A 20,819-nucleotide genomic window follows, 5' to 3' on the forward strand; every position below is an offset into this window, starting at 1 on the left:
TGACTCTCTGTGTCATAGCTCTGTACAGCTAACTGAAGAAGACATTTTTGCAATGTCAACCATCCTTGTGAACGACAAATATGAGGACTGCAGTAAGGTCGGATTAAACCCCTTCTGCAAACTTAACCCGACACCAGAGGTAAAAAAACCCTGACCTCTTTCTCTTTGTGTTTTCCTCAGTAGCTTTAAATATTTGTATGACCTTTTATCCAGTTTATTTGTTTATAGGCAAATCTGACTTCTGGAAGGCCAAGTATGATCATGAAGATGCCAAGAAGGCTAGAGCCGCTGCCATAGCCGCCAGGAAGATGACCCGGAGGTCCAAGAAGAAGAGGAGCACTGCTTCGGACCTGTTAAAGCTTGACGATGTTTCTGAGTCGGAGGTAGCCCTTGACTCCCTTGGCCAGTTTTTTAATAACCTTATTGACACTGACTATTGTCAGGATGACACGGGGGCCAGCCAGGCCGTAGAAGAAGAGGTTACTATTTCCTCCGACTCAGCCCCTTTGCCGAGTCAGAAACTTCGACTAGTAACCCGGAAAGTAAGGTTTTCGCACCCTTTGGCTTATTTGGACCCTCATTTTCTTTTGAATTACAGCAACATGAGATCCGCCGTCAGGCCCAGACTAATGACGATGATGAACCGCCTTCCGTTTTACAACAAACTCCTCGAAAATGCCAGAATGAGGTTTCTTTCATCTTTGTCTTTTGCTTACACCAATGGATCTATTCCCTTGCATTACTAACTTTAGTTAACCTTTGCAGGAGGTTTCTCGCTCTTCTGGCGACTCATCTCAAACTCAATTTCCGGCCTTCAAGACTGCCTCTGGGTAAGGAAAAATCATCCTTCCTCTGTATCTTTAAAACCGCATCATTGTACTAACTGTCTCATAAAATCTTTCTTAGTGGTCAAGCCAAGTCCAAGGTAATTAGACCGACGGAAGACCCGCCAGTTCTTGCACCTGAACCGGCCATACCAACTTCTCCCCCTCGAACTGAAGCACCAGAAGACCCGGATGTTGATACTCAATTGGACCCTCCTGAGTTGTCAGTCGATGAGACCACCCTTAATCCAACCATTCCTGAACCATCTAGCTCAGCTAACTCGCCAACGACTTCTGATACTGACGTGTTGATTACTGGTAGCCGGTTTGTTGAACCAGGAACCCCCATCGTATTAGCCCGGCATATTGCTAAAGCTTTGGAGAGACAGAAAGTGTGTTTTGATATCTCCCATTATGCTCACCTCAATGTCAATGATGTGCTATCCGGCTATCTCAGTCATGTGCACTCCAGCCATGACTCGGAAATCGAGATGGTTAAACAATTGCAGCTAAAATATGAGGTATGTTCTCCAGTTGACTTATACTCTGCCAGCCCCCAAGTCTTCAGATGATTAACTTGAATGATCTGTAGACTTTATGATATAGGTTGATACTTTGTCTCTAAATTTGTTGAAAGTCCAATAGAATAGCATAAACTTCACCTGTAGTCCCCAAGGGCCGGCTCAATTTATCATAAATGAACCGGTACTTATCTTCATGACTGTCTTTACTAGTCCCAATAAGTATTGCAATCCGGCTCAATCTTGAGAAACTTTCTGAATATCATGCATTAGCCCCCAAGTGCCAAGTATTGTTACTTTGTAAAACACTTGAGACTTGAAACATATAAGAGTCATAAAAAATTGTTTTGGCAGACATTAGCCCCCAAGTGTCAAGTGGTATTGCGGTGCAAAGTGCTTGAGACTTGAATCCTTATGACTTTTAGTTTAAGCCTCGACATACTTGTGTACGTTTTGCAGAACACCCTATCTGAATTGGGCTCCCAATTAACTGATGCAAAGACCCGACTGGCGGATCAAGAGGCAGAAATCAAGACTGCTGATTCGACACTCCAATTAAGTCTTTCTGAAACAGAAAAATTGAAAACCATCTTGACTGCAAAAAAGAAATCCTGGGCTGAAGAAAAAATGCTGCTGGTTCGATGTGCCGAAACAGCTGAGGCGGCTCTTGAAGAGGTTACCGCGGAGCTCACCGGCTTAAAGAACCGTGTCTCTCAAATGGTCTCCGCCATCTTCGGTAAGTCATTTGTATTAATTACTTATACCTTATTGTGACCAGGAATATAAACCACTTGCTGAACCTTTGTTGAAAATAACTCGTAGGTCCATGAAGCCAAAATCTGAGCCAAGATAGTGTGACCAAACTAAAGGCGGTTTATACCTTGGTGGAGCAGTTGTATACTGGCGCTCAACGAGCACTTACTGCTATCTCCCCTGCCAACCAAGGACCCAACCGGTTGAGTGACATTTTGAAGAAATTACCGATCTTACCCGCCAGGTTTCAAGAGGTCAAACGATCCTGTGTTAGAGCCGGGGCCCTGGGTGCCCTTAGTCGCTCCAAAGCTTGGGTGCCAGATCTAGACCCGGTGGATGTGGCTAAGGGATATCCTACCGTGAAGGAATATGGGACCCCTTTTGAACAAGAAGACTTTATTGCCTGTGTGAGAGGAGTTCGTCCTCAAGCAACCATTCTTGGAGAAGAGACCAACATCGATAAATATCAACCGGGTTTTGATATGGAGAATAAGAAGATGGTGACTCCCTCTTATAAAGTAATGGATCTTATCCCGCCGGTTCGCCAACATACATTTGCCCCAGAGATTGACCCGACCAGCCTAATTGATGATGAGGCTGAGTTCATTGCTCTGAACGGCTTTGACTGGTCCAATCCCGGCTTTGAACCAGTGGAGGGAGGTGAACCGGCCGGGGGGGGGGGTCATAACCATCCGAACAATCCAGCTTTTAGCTTAGGACCTGTTTAAGAGAGAGAAAACAGTAACCTTTTGGGCTCTTAATGCCTAGTAATAGGTTAGTTTAAAAACTGCATATTTTGCCTATGCCATCGTGCATAAGATGCCGCGTATGACTCTTTGCTCCTGATGTCAAGATATATATATATATATATATATATATATATATATATATATATATATATATATATATATATATATATATATATATGCGCGTCACATCTATGATTACATCTGTAATATTTCAACTCTGTTCCTGTAAAAAAGGAAAAGGCTGGCCTGGCGGTTTAGCACCGGACGGGTCAGAACACCCGGTACATGACTAATGATTTTATCATAGTAGAAAAATAGAACCAGACGTGAAATAAACAAGGTTGAAACAACCTTTGATTAATGAAAAAACACAGAAAAATCTGTTCATGAATAACACAGTCATACCTGTGTCCTTTGCATCTAGACTACCGGTTTATATGACCCGGGTGATGAGGTTGATGACCCAGGCTTTTTTTGAGAAGTCAATGCTTCTATATGCCTGATGACTATCATGCCTTGGCGTCTTATTGTCAAATAGTCAAGCCGGTTTAAAAACCGTGCCGATCGTTTAGATTTGAGACAACAAAAACTAGTAAGACAAAAATAGCAGATTTGAAACAATATAAATTAACTTCTTAACTGAAATTTGGGGGTTTTTGATTTGAATACGATCAGTAAACCGGACCAAAGGGGTTAAGCTAAGATTCGAACACGATCATATAGCCCCAGTGGCTTTGGCGTTGCGTCGATGTAACGCCCTAGAGGCATAACCGCATATCTCCCACGTGTCGAAGCACGACTTAGATGCATAACCTCATTGAAAGCAATGTCGCAAGTGAGGTAATCTTCACAACAACCCATGTAATACATTAAGGGATAAGGATACATAGTTGGCTTACACTCGCCACGTCACACAAATAGCATAAATAAGTCATTACATTCATCCAGATACACTCAAGGCCCGACTACGGAACCAAAATGAAAGAAGACTACCACAAATGCTACAGATCCCCGATCATCCCAACTGGGCTACACTACTGATCAAGTGGGAACGAAACAACATAACAAACACAATCTTCATCGAGCTCCTCCTTAAGCTCGGTTGAGTCACCTGCACGATATCATCGGCACCTGCAAACTGGTTTTGGAAGTATCTGTGAGTCACGGGGACTCAGCAATCTCACACCCTCGCGATCAAGAATATTTAAGCTTATAGGAAGGGTAAAAGTATGAGGTGGAGCTGCAGCAAGCGACTAGCATATATGGTGGCTATCATACGCAAATGAGAGCGAGAAGAGAAGGAAAAGGCACGGTCGAACAACTATGATCAAGAAGTGATCCTAGAACAACCTACGTCAAACATAACTCCAACACCGTGTTCACTTCCCGGACCCCGCCGAGAAGAGACCATCACGGTTACATACGCGGTCGATGCATTTTAATTAAGTTAAGTTTCAGGTTTTCTACAACTGGACATTAACAAATTCCCATCTGCCCATAACCGCGGGCACGGCTTTCGAAAGATCAAAACCTTGCACGGGTGTCCCAACTTAGCCCATCACAAGCTCTCACGGTCAATGAAGGATATTCCTTCTCCCAAGACAACCCGATCAGACTCGGAATCCCGGTTACAAGACATCTCGACAATGGTAAAACAAGTCCAGCAAGACCACCCGAATGTGCCGAAAAATCCCGATAGGAGCTGCACATATCTCGTTCTCAGGGCACACCGGATAAGCAATCCGTACAACTAAAACCAGCCCTCGAGTTTCCCTGAGGTGGCGCTGCAAGGGGCTCTAGTTTGGACCAACACTCAGAGGAGCACTGGCCCAGGGGGGGGGTTAAAATAAAGATGACCCTCGGGATGCGCGACTCCCAAGGGAAAAGGCTAGGTGGAAAATGGTAAAACCAATGTTGGGCCTTGCTGGAGGAGTTTTATTCAAGGCGAACTGTCAAGGGGTTCCCATTATAACCCAACCATGTAAGGAACGCAAAATCAAGGAACATAATACTGGTATGACGGAAACTAGGGCGGCAAGAGTGGAACAAAACACCAGGCATAAGGCCGAGCCTTCCATACTTTACCAAGTATATAGATGCATTAATTAAATAAGAGATATTGTGATATCCCAACAATAATCATGTTCCAACATGGAACAAACTCCAATCTTCACATGCAACTAACAACGCTATAAGAGGGGCCAGTACATATTAAAAAAACGCTATAAGAGGGGCTGAGCAAAGCGGTAACATAGCCAAACAACGGTTTGCTAGGACAAGGTGGTTAGAGGCTTGGTTTAACAATATGGGAGGCATGATATAGCAAGTGGTAGGTATCGCAGCATAGGCATAGCAAAAGAGCGAGCATCTAGCAAGCAAAGATAGAAGTGATTTCGAGGGTATGGTCATCTTGCCTGCAAAGTTCTCTGAGTTGACTTGATCCTCGTAAGCGTAATCAACGGGCTCCTCGATCACATACTCGTCTCCCGGCTCTACCCAAAGCAAGAAACACAAGCAAAGGGAGAACAATCAACCACGTGTAATGCAGAAACAACATGATGCAAACATGGTATGATATGCGGGATGCGATATGTGATGCATATGTTGGGGAACGTAGCAGAATTTAAAATTTTCTACGCATCACCAAGATCAATCTATGGAGTTATCTAGCAACGAGGGAAAGGGGAGTGCATCTACATACCCTTGTAGATCACGAGTGGAAGCGTTCAAGAGAACGGGGTTGATGGAGTCGTACTCGTCGTGATCGAAATCACCGATGACCGAGCGCCGAACGGACGGCACCTCCGCGTTCAACACACGTACGGTTGGGAAGACGTATCCTCCTTCTTGATCCAGCAAGGGGAAAGGAGAGGTTTATGGAGAACCAGCAGCACGACGGCGTGGTGGTGGAAGCAACGGTGATCTCGGCAGGGCTTCGCCAAGCTCAGCGAGAGGGAGAGGTGTCACGGGAGGGAGAAGGAGGCGCCAGGGGCTTCGTCCGGCTGCCCTCCCTCCCCCCCACTATATATAGGGCCCCTAGGGGGGCGCCGGCCCTAGAGATTGGATCTCAAGGGGGGCGGTGGCCAAGGGGGGTGGCTTGCCCCCCAAGCCAAGTGGGGCGCCCCCCACCCCTAGGGTTTCCAACCCTAGGCGCAGGGGGAGGCCCAAGGGGGGTGCACCAGCCCACCAAGGGCTGGTTCCCTTCCCCACTTTAGCCCATGGGGCCCTCCGGGATAGGTGGCCCCACCCGGTGGACCCCCGAGACCCTTCTGATGGTCCCGGTACAATACCGGTGACCCCCGAAACTTTCCCGATGGTCGAAACTAGACTTCCTATATACAATTCTTCACCTCCGGACCATTCCGGAACTCCTCGTGACATCCAGGATCTCATCCAGGACTCCGAACAACTTTCGGGTTACCGCATACTAATATCTCAATAACCCTAGCGTCACCGAACCTTATGTGTGTAGACCCTACGGGTTCGGGAGACACGCAGACATGACCGAGACGACTCTCCGGCCAATAACCAACAACGGGATCTGGATACCCATGTTGGCTCCCACATGCTCCTCGAGGATCTCATCGGATGAACCACGATGTCGAGGATTCAATCAATCCCGTATACAATTCCCTTTGTCAATCGATACGTTACTCGCCCGAGACTCGATCGTCGGTATCCCAACACCTTATTCAATCTCGTTACCGGCAAGTCACTTTACTCGTACCGTAATGCATGATCCCGTGATCAACCACTTGGACACATTGAGCTCATTATGATGATGCATTACCGAGTGGGCCTAGAGATACCTCTCTGTCATACGGAGTAACAAATCCTAGTCTCGATTCATGCCAACCCAACAGACACTTTCGGAGATACCCGTAGTGCACCTTTATAGTCACCCAGTTACGTTGTGAGGTTTGGCACACCCAAAGCACTCCTACGGTATCCGGGAGTTGCACAATCTCATGGTCTAAGGAAATTATACTAGACATTCGAAAAAGCTCTAGCAAACGAACTACGATCTTTGAGCTATGCTTAGGATTGGGTATTGTACATCACATCATTCTCCTAATGATGTGATCCCGTTATCAATGACATCTAATGTCCATAGTCAGGAAACCATGACCATCTTTTGATCAACGAGATAGTCAACTAGAGGCTCACTAGGGACGTGTTGTGGTCTATGTATTCACACATGTATTACGATTTCCGGATAACACAATTATAGCATGAACAATAGACAATTATCATGAACAAGGAAATATAATAATAACCATTTTATTATTGCCTCTAGGGCATATTTCCAACAGTCTCCCACTTGCACTAGAGTCAATAATCTAGTTACATTGTGATGAATCAAACACCCATAGAGTTCTGGTGTTGATCATGTTTTGCTATAGGGAGAGGTTTAGTCAACGGATTTGCCACATTCAGGTCCGTATGTACTTTACAAATATCTATGTCTCCATTTTGAACACTTTCACGAATGGAGTTGAAGCGACGCTTGATATGCCTGGTCTTCCTGTGAAACCTGGGCTCCTTGGTAAGGGCAATAGCTCCAGTGTTGTCACAGAAGAGAGTCATCGGGCCCGACGCATTGAATGACTCCTAGGTCGGTAATGAACTCCTTCACCCAGATTGCTTCTTGTGCTGCCTCCGAGGCTGCCATGTACTCTTCTTCACATGTAGATCCCGCCACAACGCTTTGCTTGCAACTGCACCAGCTTACTGCCCCACTATTCAAAATATACACATATCCGGTTTGTGACTTAGAGTCATCCAGATCTGTGTCGAAGCTAGCATCGACGTAACCCTTTACGACGAGCTCTTCGTCACCTCCATAAACGAGAAACATATCCTTAGTCCTCTTCAGGTACTTCAGGATATTCTTGACCGCTGTCCAGTGTTCCATGCCGGGATTACTTTGGTACCTTCCTACTAAACTTACGGCAAGGTTTACATCGGGTCTGGTACACAGCATGGCATACATAATAGACCCTATGGCCGAGGCATAGGGGACGACACTCATCTTTTCTCTATCTTCTGCCGTGGTCGGGCATTGAGCCGTGCTCAATTGCATACCTTGCAATACATGCAAGAACCCCTTCTTGGACTGATCCATATTGAACTTCTTCAATATCTTGTCAAGGTACGTACTTTGTGAAAGACCAATGAGGCGTCTCGATCTATCTCTATAGATTTTGATGCCTAATATATAAGCAGCTTCTCCAAGGTCCTTCATTGAAAAAAACTTGTTCAAGTAGGCCTTTATGCTTTCCAAGAATTCTATATCATTTCCCATCAATAGTATGTCATCCACATATAATATGAGAAATGCTACGGAGCTCCCACTCACTTTCTTGTAAACACAGGCTTCTCCATAAGTCTGTGTAAACCCAAACGCTTTGATCATCTCATCAAATCGAATGTTCCAACTGCAAGATGCTTGCACCAGCCCATAGATTGAGCGTTGGAGCTTGCACACCTTGTTAGCATTCTTAGGATCGACAAAACCTTCTGGTTGCATCATATACAATTCTTCCTTAAGAAAGCCGTTAAGGAATGCCGTTTTGACGTCCATTTGCCATATCTCATAATCATAGAATGCGGCAATTGCTAACATGATTCGGATGGACTTCAGCTTCACTACAGGTGAGAAAGTCTCATCGTAGTCAACCCCTTGAACTTGTCGATAACCCTTAGCGATGAGTCGAGCCTTGTAGATGGTCACATTACCATCTGCGTCTGTCTTCTTTTTAAAAATCCATTTATTTTCTATGGCTCACCGATCATCGGGCAAGTCAGTCAAAGTCCATACTTCCTTTTCATACATGGATCCTATCTCGGATTTCATGGCTTCTAGCCATTTGTCAGAATCTGGGCCCGCCATTGCTTCCTCATAGTTCGAAGGTTCACCGTTGTCTAACAACATGATTTCCAAGACAGGGTTGCCGTACCACTCTGGTGCGGAACGTGTCCTTGTGGACCTACGAAGTTCAGTAGAAACTTGATCTGAAGTTTCATGATCATCATCATTAACTTCCTCTCTAGTCGGTGCAGGCACCTCAGGAACATTTTCCTGAGTTGCGCCACTTTCCGATTCAAGAGGTAATACTTCATCAAGTTCTACTTTCCTCCCACTCACTTCTTTCGAGAGAAACTCTTTCTCTAGAAAGGATCCATTCTTGGCAACAAAGATCTTGCCTTCGGATTTGAGGTAGAAGGTATACCCAATAGTTTCTTTAGGGTATCCTATGAAGACGCATTTTTCCGACTTGGGTTCGAGCTTTTCAGGTTGAAGTTTCTTGACATAAGCATCGCATCCCCAAACTTTTAGAAAGGACAGCTTAGGTTTCTTCCCAAACCATAATTCATACGGTGTCGTCTCAACGGATTTCAACGGAGCCCTATTTAAAGTGAATGCGGCAGTCTCTAAGGCATAGCCCCAAAATGACAGCGGTAGATCGGTAAGAGACGTCATAGATCGCACCATATCCCATAGAGTGCGATTACGATGTTCGGACACACCATTACGCTGAGGTGTTCTAGGCGGTGTGAGTTGTGAAACTATTCCACATTTCCTTAAGTGCGTGCCAAATTCGTGACTCAAGTATTCTCCCCCATGATCTGATCACAAGAACTTGATTTTCCTGTCACGTTGATTCTCAACCTCACTCTGAAATTCCTTGAACTTTTCAAAGGTCTCAGACTTGTGTTTCATTAAGTAGACATACCCATATCTACTCAAGTCATCACTGAGGGTGAGAACATAACGATAGCCACCGCGAGCCTCAACACTCATTGGACCGCACACATCAGTATGTATGATTTCCAATAAGTTGGTTTCTCGCTCCATTGTTCCTGAGAACAGAGTCTTGGTCATTTTACCCATGAGGAATGGTTCGCACGTGTCAAATGATTCGTAATCAAGAGACTCCAAAAGTCCATCTGCATGGAGCTTCTTCATGCGTTTGACACCTATGTGACCAAGGCGGCAGTGCCACAAGTATGTGGGACTATCATTATCAACCTTACATCTTTTGGTATTCACACTATGAATATGTGTAACATTACGCTCGAGATTCATTAAGAATAAACCATTCACCAGCGGGGCATGACCATAAAACATATCTCTCATATAATCGAACAACCATTATTCTCGGATTTAAATGAGTAGCCATCTCGAATTAAACAAGATCCTGATACAATGTTCATGCTCAAAGCTAGCACTAAATAACAATTATTGAGGTTTAAAACTAATCCCGTAGGTAAATGTAGAGGTAGCATGCCGACGGCGATCACATCGACCTTGGAACCATTCCCGACGCGCATCGTCACCTCGTCCTTCGCCAGTCTCCGCTTATTCCGCAGCTCCTGCTTTGAGTTACAAATGTGAGCAACCGCACCGGTATCAAATACCCAGGAGCTACTACGAGTACTGGTAAGGTACACATCAATTACATGTATATCACATATACCTTTAGTGTTGCCGGCCTTCTTGTCCGCTAAGTATTTGGGCCAGTTCTGCTTCCAGTGACCACTTCCCTTGCAATAAAAACACTCAGTCTCGGGCTTGGGTCCATTCTTTGGCATGCCCCGCTAGCCGAATGTCAACCAATCCGGCGCCGGACTTGCCGACCAGGACGAGGGTTGATGCAGTGCTAGGTCCACCCCTCATGAGGATTCAGATGATGTATTCGTCACGAATTCCGAGGTGGAGAGCGTAATGAATCACATTCGACTAAAAGAGGCCATGTGTGCTCCAGCTTTTTTTGAGTAGGAATTTACCTCACTCAGCTCCGTGGATGCATATATCTGAGCCGCTCGAGACGGACTTTCCAGAGTTACTCAACTGTTCTCAAAGGATATACAGGTAAGATTTTGTGCAAAATTTAATAGATATATGCCAGTAGCCCCCGAGACTTGAAGCGGTGAGGCCAACCGATTTAAGGACCGATATGACCTGCGGGTTCTCAAGAAGAAGAACACTGCATTGTCCTAGGAACTGAAAATAAATCGGACACAGCTTAATGTCGTCACCGCCAAGCTTGCGGAGATAAAAAGGCTGCAATGATCACTGGTCAGAAGAATAAACATGAGAAGGAAAAAGACAAACAATCTGAAGTGGTAAAGAGCTTAAAGGCTCAGTTATCGGCCGCACGAAAATAGAACGAGAAGTTGAAAGGCGGCATATTTAGTATGACTTTTAGAACCATCAGAGAGACTCATATTATTCCACAATTTGGAATGTCATGACTCTGTTGCTACAGGTCTATTAACTGGTTGGCCTGAAGAAGAAGTATCTGGATTTCGAGGCGATATGCCTAAGGAGCTATCCGTGGTGCATGAGCGGTCCTAGAAGGCCATGAGAAGTATGGCCAAGGCTTTATGGCCATCCGATACCCCTCCAAAAAGTATGGATGGTTTGGCGAACCTGTTCAAAGGTGCCCGGCACCGCTTTGAGCTATGGAAGGCGTCTGCATGTCGCGAAGGCGCACGAGAAGCCTGGGCGATGGTGAAAACACGCTATACCAAGCTAGCTAGATCCAAATCATATGGCCCGAGTTGGACCGCAGGGACCAGACGGGAAAGAGATTCCAGTGAACTTGGTGTACGACCAAGTAATCATAGCCGCGAAGTATTCACAAGAAGATTGTAGTTTAGACAGTCTTATAGATGGTATAGATAAGGAGTAGGTATTTGATTCAATGTATCAATGTACTTTATGATCAACCTTATCCCCCACCGAACATGTCAAAAAAAATTCATTGCAGACCTTTGGCTTTAACCTCCGAACCAGGAAGGTGGAGTGTTTCCGGATATTATGTAGTAATGCAAAAAACATGCACTATGTCCGGAAACCAGGAAATCCGGCCATATTGCTCAAACAGATCAATTTTTGTTTGGTGAGTTATGTTATATTATGTATTTATCATAAGAAACATCTTCCAAGGAAAATAGTTCCATTAGGGGTTCCCTTCCTTGGGTCTGGCATGCTTAATTATGCGTGCCTAGGCTTTGATCCAAATTACGGGGAGCCAACCCTGTATATTTTCCCTTCTGAGAAGAGTTACAGAAACGTATATGTTCTGTCGTTTCTTGCCGACCAGTTATTCCCTTAAGAATGCTAGCTTTCGGCTTCACCCATCTGAGGTACAGGTCCGGATTAACTGGTTGTAACAATTGCAGAGGTGCTCCCTTTACACCCTAGTCGAACAATCGGGAACGTAGGGTATAAACACAGGAGCGAGGCAACCCAGCTTGGCAAAAACTTAAGTCATAGAGGTGCATATAAGGGCAAAAAGGTGTATATAACAAATGACATATTTCATGTAAGCTCTAAGCTTTTAAATAAAAGCTTCGTTAAAGAAGCCCCCAGTCATAGTGGGGTGTATACATTTAAAGATGTGTCCCCCAAATAGTTCGGCATATCCAAACATACGCTGGGAAGGATATAAGAAAAAAAGAAGAGCAGAGAAAGAGAAGGAAAACAAAAAAGGAGGACGAAAAGGATGTGGCCGAGCTATACGTAGAATTTTTGGAGCCGAGCAGCGTTCCAAGGATTCGGCTCGAGGCGATTGTCCGATGCATTACAAAGGCGATAGGCTCCTCCCATGAGAACTTCGCCGATGATGAAGGACCCCTCCCATTTTGGTTTGAGCTTATCCTTCTTCTTCTCAGGAAGGCGCAGAACAAGTTCGCCGACATTATAAGTCTTGGACCGCACTTCTCTGCTTTGATATCTCCTAGCCTACTGTTGATAGAATGTGGAACGGGCTCATGCAATATCCCCCTCCTCTTCAAGGCCATCCAGGTTGTCCTGCCAATCGAGCTCGGCTTCTCTCTCTTCATACATGCGCACTCGAGGTGATTCATGAATAATGTCGTAGGGCAAGACAGCCTCTGCGCCATACACCATGAAAAAAGGTGTGTATCCGGTCATGCGGTTAGGCATAGTCCAAAGCCCCCAGAGTATGGAATCGAGTTCCTCGGCCCAATGCTTATCTAACTCATGCAGGGAGCGCACCAGTCTAGGTTTAATGCCACTCATTATTAGACCGTTGGCCCGTTCAACCTGACCATTAGTTTGCGGGTGGTAGAAGGATGCATAATCGAGCTTAATTCCCAAGTTAGCACACCCTTTTTTTACCTCATCGGCTGTTAAGTTGGAGCCGTTATCAATGATGATGCTGTGCGGGACAGCATAACGGTGTACCACGCTGGATATACAGTCGATCATTGGTCCCATTTCAGCCGTTTTTACTGGTTTGGCCTCTATCCACTTAGTGAATTTATCTACCATAACCAGTAAATACTTCTTGTGGCTTCCCCCTTTAAGAGGTCTGATCATATCTAGCCCCCAGACCTCGAAGGGCCAAGTAATGGGGATTGTTCACAGGGCGGTGGGAGGCATATGACTTTGGTTGGCTAAAAGCTGACATCCCACGCAACATTGCACGAGGGCTTGTGCGTCTTCTTGGGCCGTAGGCCAAAAGAAACGTGTATGGAAGGCCTTGCTTATGAGGGCCCGGGCTGCGGCGTGATGGCCGCCTAAGCCAGCATGTATTTCAGCCAAGAGCCGACGTCCCTCCTCTTCAGAGATGCATATTTGGAGAACTCCAGTAGCACTTTTCTTGTAAACCTCACCTTCGTGAACTTTATAGGCTTTAGAATGTCGAACGATTCGGCGGGCCTCATTTTGATCATCAGGAAGCTCCTGCATATTAAGGTAGGCCAGGAAGGGTTGGGTCCATGGAGCAATAACGGCCATGATTACATGGGAGGAAGGTGTTATTTCGGTGGCTAAACCTCCTATGATATATGTAGTGTGTTCATTTGCTGAGGGTATGATCGGGTCTGGACTAGTATTTCCACTCTCGTCCTGCCATACCACGGATGGCTTAAAGAGCCTATCTACAAAGGTGTTAGGCGGGACAGGATCGTGTTTGGCACCCATTTGAGCAAGGATGTCCGCTGCTTTGTTATTGTCTCGAGCAACATGATGGAACTCGAGCCCCTCGAACCGAGCCGATATTTTGAGTATGGCATTTTGATATGCTACCATTTTTGGATCTTTTGCGTCGAACTCTCCATTTATTTGGGAGATCGCGACGTTTGAATCCCCGCACACCTCTAGGTGTTGTATGCCCATGGAGACAGCCATTCGGAGGCCGTGTAGGAGTGCCTCGTGTTCAGCAACATTATTAGAGTCCGTATACATGATTTGCAGCACATAGCAGACAGTGTCCCCCGTAGGGGATGTCAAAATGACACCATCCCCTAGTCCGGCTAGCATTTTAGAGCCATCAAAGTTCATGATCCAGTTGGAGTATGTGTTGTACTCTTTAGGTAGCTCGACTTCCGTCCACTCGACGACGAAGTCGGTCAGCACCTAAGATTTAATAGCTCGGCGCAGCTTGTATGTTATTTCAAATGGTAAGAGCTCTGCTACCTCTTGAGCACTACGTTGGTTTTCCCTTGAAGAGGAAAGGGTGATGCAGCAAAGTAGCGTAAGTATTTCCCTCAGTTTTTGAGAACCAAGGTGTCAATCCAGTAGGAGGCCACGCACGAGTCCCTCGCACATACACAAACAAATAAAATCCTCACAACCAATGCAATAAAGGGGTTGGCAATCACTTCACGGTCACTTACGAAAGTGAGATATGATAGATATGATAATATAATATTTTTGGTATTTTTATGATAAATATGCAAAGTAAATAAAGCAAAATAAACAGAAAAGGAAATAGCTTGTTGATAGAACATTAATATGATGGAAAATAGACCTGGGGGCCATAGGTTTCACTAGTGGCTTCTCTCGAGAGCATAAGTATTATGGTGGGTGAACAAATTAATGTTGAGCAGTTGACATAATTGAGCATAGTTATGAGAATATCTAGGTATGATCATGTATATAGGCATCACGTCCGAGACAAGTAGACCGACTCCTGCCTGCATCTACTACTATTACTCCACACATCGACCTCTATCCAGCATGCATCTAGAGTATTGAGTTCAAGAGAATAGAGTAATGCTTTAAGCAAGATGACATGATGTAGAGGGATAAACTCATGCAATATAATATAAACCCCATCTTGTTATCCTCAATGGCAACAATACAATGTGTGCCTTGCTTCCCCTACTATCACTGGGAAAGGACACCGCAAGATTGAACCCAAAGCTAAGCACTTCTCCCATTGCAAGAAAGATCAATCTAGTAGGCCAAACCAAACTGATAATTCGAAGAGACTTGCAAAGATAAGCAATCATACATAAAAGAATTCAGAGAAGATTCAAATATTGTTCATAGATAAACTTGATCATAAACCCACAATTCATCGGTCTCAACAAACACACCGCAAAAGAAGATTACATCGAATAGATCTCCACAAGAGAGTGGGAGAACATTGTATTGAGATCCAAAAAGAGAGAAGAAGCCAACTACCTAATAACTATGGACCCGAAGGTCTGAGGTAAACTACTCACACTTCATCGAAGATGCTATGGTGTTGATGTAGAAGCCCTCCGTGATTGATACCCCTCCGACGGAGCTCCTAAAAAGGCCCCAAGATGGGATCTCACGGGTACAGAAGGTTGCGGCGGTGGAATTAGGGTTTTGGCTCCGTATCTGGTAGTTTGGGGGTACGTAGGTATATATAGGAGGAAAAAGTACGTCGGTGGAGCAACATGGACCCCACGAGGGTGGAGGGCGCGCCTGGGGGGGTAGGCGCACCCCCCTACCTCGTGCCTTCCTGGTTGATGTCGTGACGTAGGGTCCAAGTCCTCTGGATCATGTTCGTTCCGAAAATCACGTTCCTGAATGTTTCATTCCATTTGGACACCGTTTGATATTCTTTGTCTGCGAAACTCTGAAATAGGCAAAAAACAACAATTCTGGGTTGGGCCTCCGGTTAATAGGTTAGTCCCAAAAATAATATAAAAGTGTATAATAAAGCCCAACAATGTCCAAAACATAATATAATATAGCATGGAGCAATCAAAAATTATAGATACGTTGGAGATGTATCAAGCATCCCCAAGCTTAATTCCTGCTCGTCCTCGAGTAGGTAAATGATAAAAATAGAATTTTTGATGTGGAATGCTACTTGGCATAATTTCAATGTAATTATCTTAATTGTGGTATGAATATTCAGATCTGAAAGATTAAAGACAAAAGTTCAATATTGACATAGAAATAATAATAATTCAAGCATACTAACTAAGCAATTATGTCTTCTCAAAATAACATGGCCAAAGAAAGTTATCCCTACAAAATCATATAGTCTGGCTATGCTCCATCTTCACCACACAAAATATTTAAATCATGCACAACCCCGATGACAAGCCAAGCAATTATTTCATCCTTTTGGTGTTCTCAAACTTTTTCAATCTTCACACAATACATGAGCGTGAGCCATGGACATAGCACCATATGTGGAATAGAATGGTGGTTGTAGAGAAGACAAAAAGGGAGAAGATAGTCTCACATCAACTAGGCATATCAACGGGCTATGGAGATGCCCATTAATAGATATCAATGTGAGTGAGTAGGGATTGCCATGCAATGGATGCACTAGAGCTATAAGTATATGAAAGCTCAACAAAAAGAACTAAGTGGGTGTGCATCCAACTCGCTTGCTCACGAAGACCTAGGGCATTTTAAGGAAGCCCATCATTGGAATATACAAGCCAAGTTCTATAATGAAAAATTCCCACTAGTATATGAAAGTGATATCATAGGAGACTCTCTATCATGAAGATCATGGTGCTACTTTGAAGCACAAGTGTGGAAAAAGGATAGTATTATTGTCCCTTTTTATATTTATTTATTTTGGGCCTTAACTTTTTTATTTGGCCTTTCTCTCTTTTTTTGGGACAATACTCTATGAATGATGATCATCACACTTCTATTTATTTACAACTCAATGATTACAACTCGATATTAGAACAAAGTATGACTCTATATGAATGCCTCCGGTGGTATACCGGGATAGCAATGATGCATGAGTGACATGTATGAAATAATTATGAATGGTGGCTTTGCCACAACTACAATGTCAACTACATGATCATGCAAAGAAATATGACAATGATGGAGCGTGTCATAGTAAACGGAATAGTGGAAAGTTGCATGGCAATATATCTCGGAATGGCTATGGAAATGCCATGATAGGTAGGTATGGTGGCTGTTTTGAGGAAGGTATATGGTGGGTGTATGATACAGGCGAAAGGTGCGCGGTATTAGAGAGGCTAGCAATGGTGGAAGGGTGAGAGTGCGTATAATCCATGGACTCAACATTAGTCATAAAGAACTCACATACTTATTGCAAAAATCTATTAGTTATCGAAACAAAGTACTACGCGCATGCTCCTAGGGGGATAGATTGGTAGGAAAAGACCATCGGTTGTTCCCGACCGCCACTCATAAGGAAAACAATCAATAAATAAATCATGCTCCAACTTCTTCACATAACGGTTCACCATATGTGCATGCTACGGAATCACAAAGTTCAACACAAGCATTTCTCAAATTCACAACTACTCAACTAGCATGACTCTAATATCACCATCTCCATATCTCGAAACAATTATCAAGTATCAAACTTCTCTTAGTATTCAGCACACTCATAAGAAAATATTTTATTAATCTTGAATGCCTAACATAATTAAAGAAAATTACCATGCTGTTTTGTAGGACTCTCAAAATAATCTAAGTGAAGCATGAGAGAACAATAGTTTCTATAAAACAAATCCACCACCGTGCTCTAAAAGATATAAGTGAAGCACTTGAGCAAAAACGATATAACTCAAATGATATAAGTGAAGCACATAGAGTGTCTCTCTCAAAAGGTGTGTGCAGCAAAGATGATTGTGGCAAACTAACAAATAAATACTCAAAAAATATAAGACGCTCCAAGCAAAACACATATCATGTGGTGAATAAAAATATAGCTCAAAGTAAAGTTACCGATAGAAGTAGACGAAAGAGGGGATGCCTTCCGGGGCATCCCCAAACTTTGGATTTTAGGTGTCCTTAGATTATCTTGGGGGTGCCATGGGCATCCCCAAGCTGAGGCTCTTGCCACTCCTTGTTCCATAATCCATCAAATCTTTACCCAAAACTTGAAAACTTCACAACACAAAACTTAAAGTACAAAATCTCGTGAGCTCCGTTAGCGAAAGAAAACAAAACACCACTTCAAGTTACTATAATGAACTCATTATTTATTTATATTGTTGTTAAACCTAATGTATTCCAACTTCTCTATGGTTTATAAACTATTTTACTAGCCATAGATTCATCAAAATAAGCAAACAACACACGAAAAACAGAATCTGTCAAAAACAGAACAGTCTGTAGTAATCTGTAGCTAACGCAAGTTCTGGAGCCCCAAAAATTCAAAAATAAACTGATGGACGTGAGTAATTTATCTGTTAATTATCTTCAAAAAGAATTAACTAAATATCGCTTTCCAAATAAAAATGGCAGAAATTCTCGTGAGCATTAAAGTTTCTGTTTTTTACAACAAGATTAAAAAGACTTTCCCCAAGTCTTCCCAACGGTTCTACTTGGCACAAACACTATTGAAACACAGAAAACACAACCAAAACATAGGCTAGATAAATTATTTATTACTAAACAGGAGCAAAAATCAAGGTATAAAAATAAAATTGGGTTGCCTCCCAACAAGCGCTATCGTTTAATGCCCCTAGCTAGGCATAAAAGCGAAGATAGATCTAGGTATTGCCATCTTTGGTAGGCAATTCTTTAATGAGACATCTATCACCCTTAGGAGTTTATTCCTTTTTATTAATTATCAAACTTCTAGGCACAAAATCGAAAAAATCATTTGTAGCAAATGGTTCCTTAATGATAGCAAAAAGATTGGGATGAATACTTATAGATTTGAGATCCGCAGTTTCCTTGCTAGAGGATTCACCCTTACTTTTAGGAACATACATAATCTTGGCAATTTTAGTTGGAGGATTTGGAGTATTCTTTACGGAAGAAAAAGCGGTTCCCAAGTTGGTAATGATACCCTCAAGTTTCTCGATTCAAGTGGAATCCTGATTTATTCTTTCATTAACTATGGGTTCCTTCTCCTTAATATTTTTCAAAGTGACTCCTACTTTAGATCCATATTGAGTAATTTGGTTGTGGATCTTTTTATACAAATTTTCAATTAACTCTACGGTAGCAACTTTGTTTTCAATAATTTCAAGTCTTTGCATTACATTCTCCAAAGTTAACATAGTTCCATTAACCAAAAGAGGGGTGAGCCAAACAAATCTATCATAGAATTATAAGAATCAAAAGTGTGGCTACCCAAGAAATTCCCTTCGGTAATGGTATCAAGGACATATCTGTGCCAAGGAGTAGCGCCTACATAAAAATTGCAGAGAATAACGGAAGTAGATTGCTTCCTGGTAGATCTATTTTGAGCATTGCAAATTCTATACCAAGCGTCTTTTAGATTTTCTCCTTCCCTTTGCTTAAAATTAAGAACTTCATTTTCAGGAGACAACGGAGAAGATAGGGGACTAGCCATAACGACAAGCAAGTAATCTGACACACAAGCAAACAAGAAATGGGCAAATAGGGAAAGAGAAGTAGGACGGAGAGAGATGGCGAATAAAACAACAAGGGTGAAGTGGGGGAGAGGAAAACGAGAGGAAAATGGCAAATAATGTAATGCGGGAGATAAGGGTTTGTGATGGGTACTTGGTATGTTGACTTTTGTGTAGACTCCCCGGCAACGGCGCCAGAAATCCTTCTTGCTACCTCTTGAGCACTGCGTTGGTTTTTCCTTGAAGAGGAAAGGGTGATGCAGCAAAGTAGCGTAAGTATTTCCCTCAGTTTTTAAGAACCAAGGTATCAATCCAGTAGGAGGCCACACACGAGTCCCTCGCACCTGCACAAACAAATAAAATCCTCGCAACCAACACAATAAAGGGGTTGTCAATCCCTTCACGGTCACTTACAAAAGTGAGATCTGATAGATATGATAAGATAATATTTTTGATATTTTAATGATAAAGATGCAAAGTAAATAAAGCAAAATAAATGGAAAAGGAAATAGCTTGTTGGTGGAAGATTAATATGATGGAAAACAGACCCGGGGGCCATAGGTTTCACTAGTGGCTTCTCTCAAGAGCATAAGTATTACGGTGGGTGAACAAATTACTGTTGAGCAATTGACAGAATTGAGCATAGTGATGAGAATATCTAGGTATGATCATGTATATAGGCATCATGTCTGAGACAAGTAGATTGTGTTGAGGAACATAGTAATTTCAAAAAATTTCCTATGCACACGCAAGATCATGGTGATGCATAGCAACGAGAGGGGAGAGTGTGATCTACATACCCTTGTAGATCGACAACGGAAGCGTTAGCACAACGTGGTTGATGTAGCCGTACGTCTTCACGGCCCGACCGATCAAGTACCGAAACTACGGCACCTCTGAGTTCTAGCACACGTTCAGCTCGATGACGATCCCCGGACTCTGATCCAGCAAAGTGTCGGGGAAGAGTTCCGTCAGCACGATGGCGTGGTGACGATCTTGATGTACTACCGTCGCAGGGCTTCACCTAAGCACCGCTACAATATTATCGAGGAATATGGTGGAAGGGGGCACCGCACACGGCTAAGAATATGATCACGTGGATAAACTTGTGTGTCTAGGGGTGCCCCCTGCCTCCGTATATAAAGGATCAAAGGGGGGGTGCGGCCGGCCAGGAGAGGGCGCGCCAGGAGGAGTCCTACTCCCTCCGGGAGTAGGATTCCCCCCCTTTCCTAGTTGGAATAGGATTCGGGAGGGGGGAAAGAGGAGAGAGAGAAGGAAGAGGGGGCACCGCCCCCCTCTCCTTATCCTATTCGGACTAGGGGGGAGGGGCGCGCGGCCCAGCCCTGGCCACCTCTCCTCTCTTCCACTAAAGCCCACTAAGGCCCATATACCTCCCGGGG

This window comes from Triticum aestivum, chromosome 3A, assembly GCF_018294505.1.
Source record: "Triticum aestivum cultivar Chinese Spring chromosome 3A, IWGSC CS RefSeq v2.1, whole genome shotgun sequence".
NCBI lineage: Eukaryota > Viridiplantae > Streptophyta > Magnoliopsida > Poales > Poaceae > Triticum > Triticum aestivum.